This window comes from Sinohyriopsis cumingii, chromosome 3 (genome assembly GCF_028554795.1).
Source record: "Sinohyriopsis cumingii isolate HCF-2022 chromosome 3, ASM2855479v2, whole genome shotgun sequence".
Classification (NCBI taxonomy): Eukaryota; Metazoa; Mollusca; class Bivalvia; order Unionida; family Unionidae; genus Sinohyriopsis; species Sinohyriopsis cumingii.
The window spans coordinates 83,603,459-83,614,557 of record NC_142963.1 but is presented as its reverse complement, the minus strand read 5'-3'; the positions used below and the strand labels follow the sequence as shown (position 1 = coordinate 83,614,557).

The 11,099-nt window shown below is 32.4% G+C and overlaps 1 protein-coding gene across 1 annotated transcript in view; it reads right to left on the bottom strand.

The window, feature by feature from the left end:
- LOC149803215 (uncharacterized) overlaps nucleotides 1–10,856 on the bottom strand; it is a 43,113-nt gene extending 32,257 nt beyond the window's left edge. Inside the window, exon 1 of the mRNA XM_089952842.1 lies at nucleotides 10,668–10,856. The gene's annotated coding sequence lies outside the window, so the exon portion shown is untranslated. The remainder of the gene's footprint in view (nucleotides 1–10,667) is intronic.
- Nucleotides 10,857–11,099: the final 243 nt, after the last annotated feature.

Here is an 11,099-nt window from a genome sequence, read left to right as displayed (position 1 = left end):
CAACTGATTTTAGTCTAAATACTCAATGAAATTTAGTCAAGACCAATAACATGTGATTTAATTGATAAATTAAACTAGCCTTACCAGGTTGATGTTTGATCGTAATTTTATGAACCACATAAGTGCCTTAGTGATTACATGATATGACATTCAACATGTGACTGATCAGTCTTGAAAGCACAAGAAATGGAAGACTCAGTGTCTAATTGGGTGGGAAGTACCAAGGATGGGCATGTGATCACCAAGGCACTTACGAGGTTCATGAAACTACAATCAAATGTCAACTTGGTAAGTCTAGTTTAATTTATCAATTTCACTTCCCCAAAAGTGCCCTGTAATCCCAAGAGATTTTGGAGAGAGGCTTCCATGAATGGAATAGATTAACAAGTAGAAATAAATTAAAGAAAAAACAAACTTGTATGTGTTGTTAGTAAACAAGGTAACCCAAAGACACAGAAAACATTGCAATAATGATATTCTGATGAACAACACCCATCACAATATAAAAATCTCTTGTTTTACTACTATTTTGGGAGGAACTATTCACACACCATCCTGTTTGTACCCCAATAAATTAAAAAAAAAAGGTATCAAGGATATAAAAAAAATGCATAAAATTTAGTAATTTCAGTCACTGTTTTATAAGTTCTAACCTAATTGTTGCCAGGGGTCCCAAACACTATTAACTTTTGGTGTTTCAAATCAAACAGGATTTTTTTTAGTAACACAGTTACCAAAATGGCAGCACAAAATAACGCAAACCTAGCCCCAAACTACCCAAAATTATTAAAATATTACCCATACTACTGTGATGTTACACAAATCTACTGTGGATGTCAAAATCATAAATTATGCTTTGTGTAAATCATGGGATTACTAGCTAGATCATATGAAACAAGAACACTGTATCAATGCTGAGAAAACTTGTATACTGTAATTGTAATGCATGTACTGTAGTTAGATATAATCGGAGTTGTCAAAATTAGTGGTTTTGTGGTCTGACAGTATGTCAACAGTATTTTAAGTTTTGAGCATTTTTTTATACCTGGCACTGAGGAGTACCTTGGTAGAACCACCAACCCTCTGTATGCTACCAGCAAGGTTTCTAACTTACTAGTCATTATGATTATGTGCCCTCAGGCAGAATTTCAATCATGTACAGGTCATTTAATAACAATAATAATAATAATAATAATAATAATAATAATAAATAATAATAATAATAAATACTTTATTTAGAGAAGGTAACTCAATTAGTTACAGAACTAATCTACCTTGAGGCCTTCTATCTGTTATGTACTATATATACAATATATACAACATGATGTGAAGAGTCTGGCTTGACACTAAATAATTAAGTAATTTTAAAATTCAAAGTATCAAGTCTGGAACACATGCATAGGTATCAGTGAAAACATAAGCATATATAAAATATAAAATATAATAATAATGCAATATAGTGAATGAGCCATTTACACCTTTGCCTTGTTAATTGTGACTATTAAAACCATATATCAACCAAGGATTTAAAAACCAGGTAATAATAATCAACAGTTCTGTTAATTTACCGCTTTGTTGTACCAGTAGGCTGGAGTAGATGATTAAATGCAAGTTCGTAGCACATTTTTCAAATGGGAACAAAAAAATAAATTATGATGGATGCATGTTTCTGCATTTTGTATTTTAACCACAGAAGTTATCAAATGAGCAGAAACCTGAAGTTAAAAAAAAATTGGGAGGAAAATAGATCAATTAGTGGCATATAAGTGCTTCTTAATCATTCTTCTTCAGGAACAAAAAAAAGCTATGTTTTTAGTTTTAATTAATGCAAACAAATAAAAGCTGCCAATACAAATCTGGAAGAGATGAAACATTTCGAACCAATAATGTCTTAACTGCAAATAATTAATACCAAATTCAAAAGATGATTAAATGATAAAATATGTTTCCAATCAGAGAAGAATGAGAAGTTTCTGTATTATGAGAAGATGGTATTTAAAGCTATCTTTAAAACAATGTCACATTCTTTTTCAGCATACAGGTTATGTTGAACCTTGCAGATCTTGGCTATTTTTGATAGTACTTGATATAATAAAAGTTGTTCTAGATATCCCTGTAATGCATGCAGATTCAGTGGTGCTTTTCTGTCTTATACAATGTTTTAATTTTTGTTCTGTTGTGTCATCCAGTGTTGAGAGTGTATTTCAGACAGCAATAACATAAACCCTTCTAGCATTTGTTATAACATTTGTAGTTTTATTTGATGGTCAATTGCAGACTGTTTAAAGACATGCAATGATGATGTAAGACTTTAGTAAATCAGTATAAACAAGTCATTAATATAAAGAAGCATACACAGATTTGTAGTTTATGGTCAAGCTTAAAGTATACACATCGTCCATATGCATGACTTTAGTATTCAATGGTGTAATGAAGACTATTTCCTTTTGTTTTCTTTTAGATTTACACTGCTCCCAATTATACTACAAACTGTTCATTTTATATGGAGAATTTGAATAAATTCTACTAGATTTGGACGATCATTCTCATCTTCATATGTTTTCATTAGAACTGTTGAGCTATCTGTTTAGTTGTGCAGTGTTCCATGCAATGAAAACAGAATATGTGCCACTGTGTTAAAATTAACACTTTACAAGAACTAGTTTCAACAGCAAATGATTGATGGGATGATAAAAACACCACCAACAGCTGGCAATGTAAGTCCTACGAAAGAAAAGACCAGACCTGCTAAAACACATCGCTATTGCCAACACATATCTTGTCAATGAAATGGAGTATGGCGAAGACAAGCAGTCATCCTCCCTCTCAATTATGTCTACAGATACTGACATGTCTTGTGCAATTGATTTGAGGACATGGTTGACCAGCTACACAGCAATGGTGACAACTTTGTGACATCGACAAAGAGTTCATGCAGTCTAATACAGGTCCTAAAGATTTGAACACAGACAATGATGTTGAAATGTCCCACCCAGCCAGTTCCAGCTCAGAAGAGAGCAGCTTCTATGATAAAGACGATCTAGCAATAAGCGATGAAAATGACCTTCTGACTAGCAGTTACAACATGTATAGATAAAGAACAAAGGCAAATCTTCCTAAAAGTGATAAAGATAATTTTCCTACTAGTGGTCAGTCACATAATATAGAACCATCACATGAAATGGAATGCAGCCAACTATTTCCCATGTCAAGAAGAACTAACTGAAACACTTATTAACTCATTAACCCCAGGTGGGGGAAAATCTAATATTTTTTGGATCAGTTATTTTTTCACCCAAAATTTCCCCATGGTCGGAATCCAATTTTGTGTCTGGATTTGAGACTTTTTGGCCTCAAATCTAATCAGACCAGTCTGAACTCCACACAGACAGGTAAACCTTTGCAAAAAAGTAGGATACAGTGGGTATTTGGAATAAAGAGTGGTCTTGATACAAAAATGATGGGTCCATTAAGCAAAAAAAAAAACATGCACGAGCAAAATAACCAATGAAAAATGATGTTTCTAACACAAATAGGCATTAGGCTAAAGGAAAATCTCTTGAAAGTAGATATATTAGAATGTAGTCAGAAATAGTCACCAAAATGTGTTCCCTACTCACATTTCAGGCGAAAACGACAAAAACTACCAAGGGTTAATGAGTTCACACAAAAACACCAGCTAACTGAATTCCATTCTGACAAAAAGCAAATGGTCTGTACCAAGACCAAATGATGGTGAAAAAAGTCAGATTTACTAGGTGATTATGGTACACAGGACTCTAGTGCCATCACTACCGTTAACCAAACATTCAATGCTACAAGCAACAACATCAAAAATTATATTATGAAAAACAATATACTTTGTGTCCACATGGTAATATATAAGAAACTCACATACATTCCCACAGAACTGAAAGCTCTAGATATTTTGACAATCCATTGGTACTATACCAAATTGAAAACTGTCATGAATTACACTGTACACAAAAGCATTCTCAACAGTTACAGAGGCACCCAAGCAATTATCATTTCTAAAAACTCGTGTTGTTGTAGAATACATAGGCACCAGACAATCTGTCCAAAGTCACCCACATGGAAATTCAAAATTGGGTGAAGTGTACAGAAGAACTGACCCCAATGTGCTGCAGGCTGTGACTGAAAATGTTGGGATGAAAAAGGCCACTTAAGAAGTGAATGACATGGTGAGAGAAAACAGCTTTCTGGCTCATCAACTTCTGTACAAACTATACTATAAGCATACAAGAAATTAGTTATGTGCCCAGCATAATCTATTATTGGACAACTGAAATAAAATCCAATTGTCCAAGAAGCAGTTCTTACAAAAGGAAAACAACCTGTAATTATTTTATATAGTGAGGAGCAAATAAAAACTGTTTTGGTACCAACAGTAGCTTTATTGGTCTTGACAGAACTTTTAATTTAGGTAAAGTATTTGTTACCATGATGTCATATAAAAATAGAAGTATAATTAGCAGACAACCAGTTAGTCTCTTGGCTTCTAAGGACCTCTTTGCCTTCACTGGGATGGTAAACAAGGCACCTACTATACATGTTTTCACACATAGGAAGGAAGCTCGATTCAATTTACATTCAGCAATGATGATGAAAAGGCTATGAGCAATGGACTTTGAAACAAGTGTCCAAATGCAGTCTTTTTACTTTATACAAAACATGTAAAAGACAATATCAGACATTTTCTTCAAAAACTAGGCTCCAATGAGGAAGATTGAGAAAAAATTATAAACATTATCTTCAATAAAAGAAAAGATGGACTAGTAAAATAGTAGTATATGTATTGAGTCTAGAAGAGCTTGAATTTTTAAACTGGGAGGACAATCTCTCATTATATTTCAACAAATATCCAAGGTTCAAAATGTATCTGTCTGCAAGTATTAAGCAAAATGTCTTCAATCCATTGAAAAACCAAATTGTTTCTAAACCTTGGACCAACAACAATGCCGAATCTCAGAAGCAAGATACCGAAGAGAAACAACTCAGACTTCTGGATTTTATGGACAGATTATCCGCTATTTCAAACACTCTAATCACAGACTAGAGAAAATCACTGTATGGGAGTGGGAACTGTAAGTTATTTGAGAAATCTGTATCATTGATGAATGGAAACACTTGGCACAAAACAAATACTGAAAAGAAAAACGTTGTTTATCAGAATTTCTTAATGCCCAGTTCCATACAGAAATAAAAAATGCCAATTATGTTCTATCAAGAAATGGAGCATACAAGTTCAAGAAACTGAAACATTCTGCTGGTCCAAGACCAGGGCAATGCCAACAGCTGAAAGGGCAACTAATATTACACATCGATGACTAATACAGGTTTTGCAAAGAATGTGCCTTCATATGTAATTATGTGCTAGATAAGTAATATGTGCTTGCTTTATCAATTCCAATTTAAACTTTCCTGGACTTTTCTACATAGTTTTGGGTTGTTCTGGCAGTTCTGAGCTAGTTTTGGACTAGCTTTGGTAGTCTAAGGCTTGTTTTGGTAGTTTTGGTTATTATATGCAACCATTCACCATATTTACATGGGCAAAGTTTTTTGTTTTTAAGCAAAAGATGTGATGTAGCTCAACATCTTTGATAATCTCAATAACTGCATACATTTTTTGGTTATGGTAGCTTTCTACAATATCAAAGATTCTATGGTATTGCGGTATTCAGAATTTTCTGTATTTTTTGGCTTAGTGCCACCAACTGTATACTTATCTCATTATATACTACATGACTGTACGTTACTAGTTTTGCAACACCAGTTGATTTCAGGAAAATCTTGGGATTGCTGGCGAATACACTATTTTAAAAATGCACCAATGAATATCACTGTTTGCAAAATTGGCTTCACCCCATGTACTCAAAGAGAATCTATATCTTCTTAAAATCAATTGCATTATAACATATCAATTAACCAGTCTGTCATCTGATAATGTCCAATGATGTCACACAAGAGTCACACCCACATGATTACCATGTTTGTCAAGAACCAAGAGACTGAATCTATGGTAGAGTCTGGTCCTACATTTAAGACCTCGATGCTGATATTTACGTTTTGGGCATCTGGGACTTACTGCCTAAATAATGGCAAAGTGTAGCGTGTTTTGATGCTGTTAGTCATTGTAACAAAAGTAAAATTTTCAGGAATATCTTGCACAAATGGCAACCAATAACGACGCTTTTTTACAAAGTAAAGTAATAGTGTTTTAGTCTGACTTTACTTACTCTGATGCCTTTTCTCATATAAATTCAAATTCTCACAAAAGAAATAGACCCGTTTTCAAGTTTTGTTGGCCTACATTTCAGCTGGCTGGAAAGCGATCAAAGCTGAGAATGTCGAAAGCGAGTTAAGTTGCAATATCATTCTTTAATGAAAGGAATAAAAATATATTATGCCTAATGAAACTGTAAGCAACGTTTCGTTTCATTCAAGAAAAATAAGTGTCCTCTTTTGTAGTTATTATATAGTACATGTATGACAGGTAAATTGTAAGCAACGATATGAGCCCCTTTGGTCACAGGTGGTTACCTATGCATAGTTTAATTCTTGCTGATAAGTTTCTATAGTTGGTGGGAACAGAATGCAGAATGAGGGCTATGAAAGTATTTATTTGTCAAGTTGATTTACACTGTGCAACATATACATAAAGTTCCCATCATAATCAGGATAAGTATGTGCCGTCATAACAAAATTTTGAGGATTACTTGGAGAGTCAGGTTGGAAATTATAAACCAATGTAAGAAATTACTAAGTTTTATGCATTGTTTTGGTGTTTTTTTTTAAATGTCCTTGATGTGTTTATTTTTTTTTCTTCTTCGTATTTTAAATCATTAGGCCTCAAGTAGAAATAAACGTGAGGGTGTGCGAATACACTCATGGGTCTCACTAAACACAACAGGACACCCCAAGATTTTCCAAGAACACATCAAGACTATAAAATACCTACTTTAAATTTCACCAACAACAGAAACAAACAAAGAAACAAAAAGCGTGAATATTTTGCGATTGTTTATGTAATGGGAAAAGTAGCAAGGTCAAAGAGTTGCCAAGGGAAATAACTCCCATCTAGACAAAGAGTGTTCAGGTGCAGTAATGTGAATATTTATCAACATTTATAAATAAGTAGCAATACAACATGGGAGCAAGAAATTTCGACCCCAAGAAAATTCCCAAGACATTTTGACCCCAAGACACTTCAACTCCAGTCAAGGGACAATTCACCCCCAATTCATGCATATTTTAAATAATAATTAGCACTAATCACACCATTATTCATTGACATCAATAAATAATGGTGCAATAAAATAAGATACCAACGCATCTCTAAGTCGCCGAAAAAGATGTCAACATTTAATTAAAATTAAATCACATTAATTAAGTTAATGAATGCATGCTAATCTGAATGAAAAGAAATCACATTTACCGCACACTAGAAATTTTCATAAAAATTTCGATTTTTGTTCAGAAACAATAATTAGCACAGTCCTAATGGTCATTCCCACTAATCACATTGTTATTCATTGATGTCTGCAATTTAAAAAAAAGATGCAAACAGTTAATCATAATTAAAGTCACTTTTATTAAGTTAATGCATGCTAATTAGAATGAAAGGAAAAGGTTTGAAAATTAAATGCACCACATGCTTTAAATTTGTATTTATTTATTTATATATTTCTGAGTTGAACATACCAAGTAGCATAGATGATGCTTGTATATTCATACATTTAAGACATAAGAGTATATATATAATAATTTTATTCCTTCAAGCTTACCAACTTCATACAGTTCTAGAATTTCTTTATTTTTAGAACATAATGTAAATAATTAAATATTGCATCAATTAACGATGAGCAAAAAAAATCTTACTAATTTCAATACTTCAGGCTGACTCCAACATTGTTTGCAGTAATTCCGAAGTAATAAATGTTTGACTTGAAATACCAATATATCATGTTCTGTAGTTTCAAAGGTATTTTATTTCTAAATTAATTATTACTGAGCATGAAGTTAGTAGCAAAATCTTCTATTCAATAAATCAATACTACGATTACAGACACTTTTACATTCTTAATGATATTTAACTTTCCAAAACATAATATAAATTTTATGATTAGTATTATATAAAAATAATAGCCTTATTAATTATGGTGTATTTTCCATTTTTTGATTTCATGTGCTTTGATTTCTGTATACATTTAATGTCCTTGAGAACGTTTGCGAAAATCTCTGTCTTTTGCTTTTCAGATTTGCATCTTCAGACGCTGTCATGTATGTGGCAAATATGTTCTTTTTTCATAAGCTGATAATTCCCACTGTCGTGAAGAGCACTTCTATCATCCATGAAATGGAGCTGTGTCATGCTGAAAAATTTATGTATTAGGTCTTGGATGTGTTGTGGTTTCCAGTCAACGGAAAGTTTTAGAATTTTATTGATGGACTCCGCATTGTCATTAGTCAAATTCACACTTTCAGTATTTTTGCAGCTAGGTCTTTGAAAAAATATTTATGTAGCCTTGGTTTCAAGTTATTTATAAAGTGTGGTGCAAATGTCGGATGCTGTTCATTGATGATTGTTTCCAGAAGTTCCAATCGACTTTCAAAATCTTAAGTATTTGATCTGTGATGACACCGGTATCAAATATTTGGGTCATTATTATATAATAGTTCACCCTTTCCCACCCATATTTTATTTTGAAGGAAGTGCCTGCCATTATTCTTCAGATGTTTAGTGCAAAGGTAGCATGTAGCCGAAGGGAATACAGGTTCTATTGGCTTGGTTATAATCTTCTCATCATCACTTCCAAATTCCATCATTTCAGGCACTCTTACTTCCACTGACTCAACACCTCTATCTAGCTCTGTAGCAATATGTTCCATAAAGCTTATATAAGTTCTGTAAGAAGTGTCTGTGTACAGAAGGACAGGATCAATAAATATCGAATGTTCGTTTGTACTGTTTCCGACGACTCTTTGATACATTGTACTATCGTTTTACTCATCAATAACTCTTTATGCAATTTGTTTTGCAAATATAATGCAAAGAAAGCACAATTTGCTAGAGAACTCAATAATCAATAAATATGCATTACTCTTTGATACTGTTGATAATGGCCTGAGTTACTAAAAGTTAATTTTATATTTTCTTTATGGACACATTGGAAAGTTATTTTGGTTTAAAAAAATGTAAATGCAATAGCTCATATCTTTTTTTCTGATTTCAGCTAGAAACTTGCTATATTAAATAAATTTAAAATGATGAAAATCTACCTTTTATATTCTATTACTATGCTTGTGAAAACATTAATAACTTCTACAATAAACCAGTTATGTGTGTTCCATCGTTTGTATTTCTTCTTTTAATCAGTCTGTAATTTGGGTAATATTTTTGGCATGTCCTTACGATTCGCTATTGAGACAGAGTAATTCATACATTCACAGAAAGAATGTAACATGTAGAACACCACTAAGTGTATTTATTTCAGTAAATACTTCTTGGTATAACTAATAGTAAATACATTTAATTTTTCAATATACAGCATAAGAAGAGCAACAACTTGGCAGAGGGTTGATCTCTCTCTCGATCTCTCTCTGTGTGTCTATATATATATTATATTAGGTAATCAGTCATTTGGTTACTTATCACGCCATCCACCCAACTAAAAGTGTTACAGCACAAATGACTAATTTCTCATGTAAACAAGATTATAAAGCCTTCTACTTGACCTCAGTCATAATTAGCATTTTCTGGAAATAATACGACTCAATGGAATTTTCCATCCTAAAACATTCTGGTTTCTCATAAAGATAAAATCTGTTAAAAAAATTATAATACAAATTAAAGTGTAAGCAAAACGGTCATTATTTGTCTTTAACATGTGAATATTAGATTATACAAATGAATATTTATCCAATATTAATGCTTGATTAATGAAAAGAACATGTATTATGTACTTATTATACATTAGTGTCTTTAACTGGTGTGACATCATTAGATAAACTTTCAATTGAACATATGGGATGATTTAAGTTATTTGAATTAAACGACTTGGTGGTTTGTGAGTTACTGTTGATAACTAATTGTCTATGTGACTGTACCATCATTCAATGACCTATATATTAAGGCAGATTATATAAATTACATCTGATATATCAAGCATGACACTGATGTAAATTTAAAGGAGCGACTTTCCTTCACGGCTACTTAAAATCAAGGGAAATCACTCGCGTGGAGCTTGTAACACTCTTTGGTTATGTATTCTAAACGTCTGTCAAAAATTTTGATGCACGATTTAAAATAAAAATTTGTATATAAACAGTTTATAACTAAATAAATGAGAACAGTATGGTGCATTGCCATTAAATGAGGAAATTGTTTTAAAATATAAAATTAAAGAGATTTGATGCATAAGAGTTAGTTTCCGTAGTTTTGGGGAAATAGGGACATCAACCAATACTATTAATCACTGATAGTAACAATGTCCGTATGTGTGTTTGCTTTTTTCGCTTCTTAGTAAGTTTTTGGGAGCTTTAGTGCCAATATATGAAATACTGGGTGTTCTTGGAGTGTCTTGGGGTGTCCTAGGGTGTCTTGGGGTGAGAGACTGATAGACTCATTGATTCAATTTCTTACTTACCTGTAATAAAAAACGATCTATACCGAGACTATCGTTGAAAAGCTATATTCCGTACGCAGTGAAGACTCTTTGTTTTCATTTTCAGTTCAGATCAACCATAAGATCCAGCATAAGAACCATAATGAGACTATTCAAATAAAAAACTGAAACAGAAACTCGAACAACAGCGGGCGAAGAGAAGTAAAAGAAAAAAAAAAAAAATATGGAGCATGCTCGATTGGTTAGTGCCTAACAAATTAATCATTCTGAGATTTTTCCTTTCGCGCACTTCACATTTTGTGTTTTTCACCGGGAACTCTCCATTTTTGGATTAGTTATTTAATAATAATAATAATAATAATAATAATAATAATAATAATAATAATGTATTAATAATAATAATAATAATAATAATAATAATAATAATGTATTAAGCTAGAATCAAATGGAAAT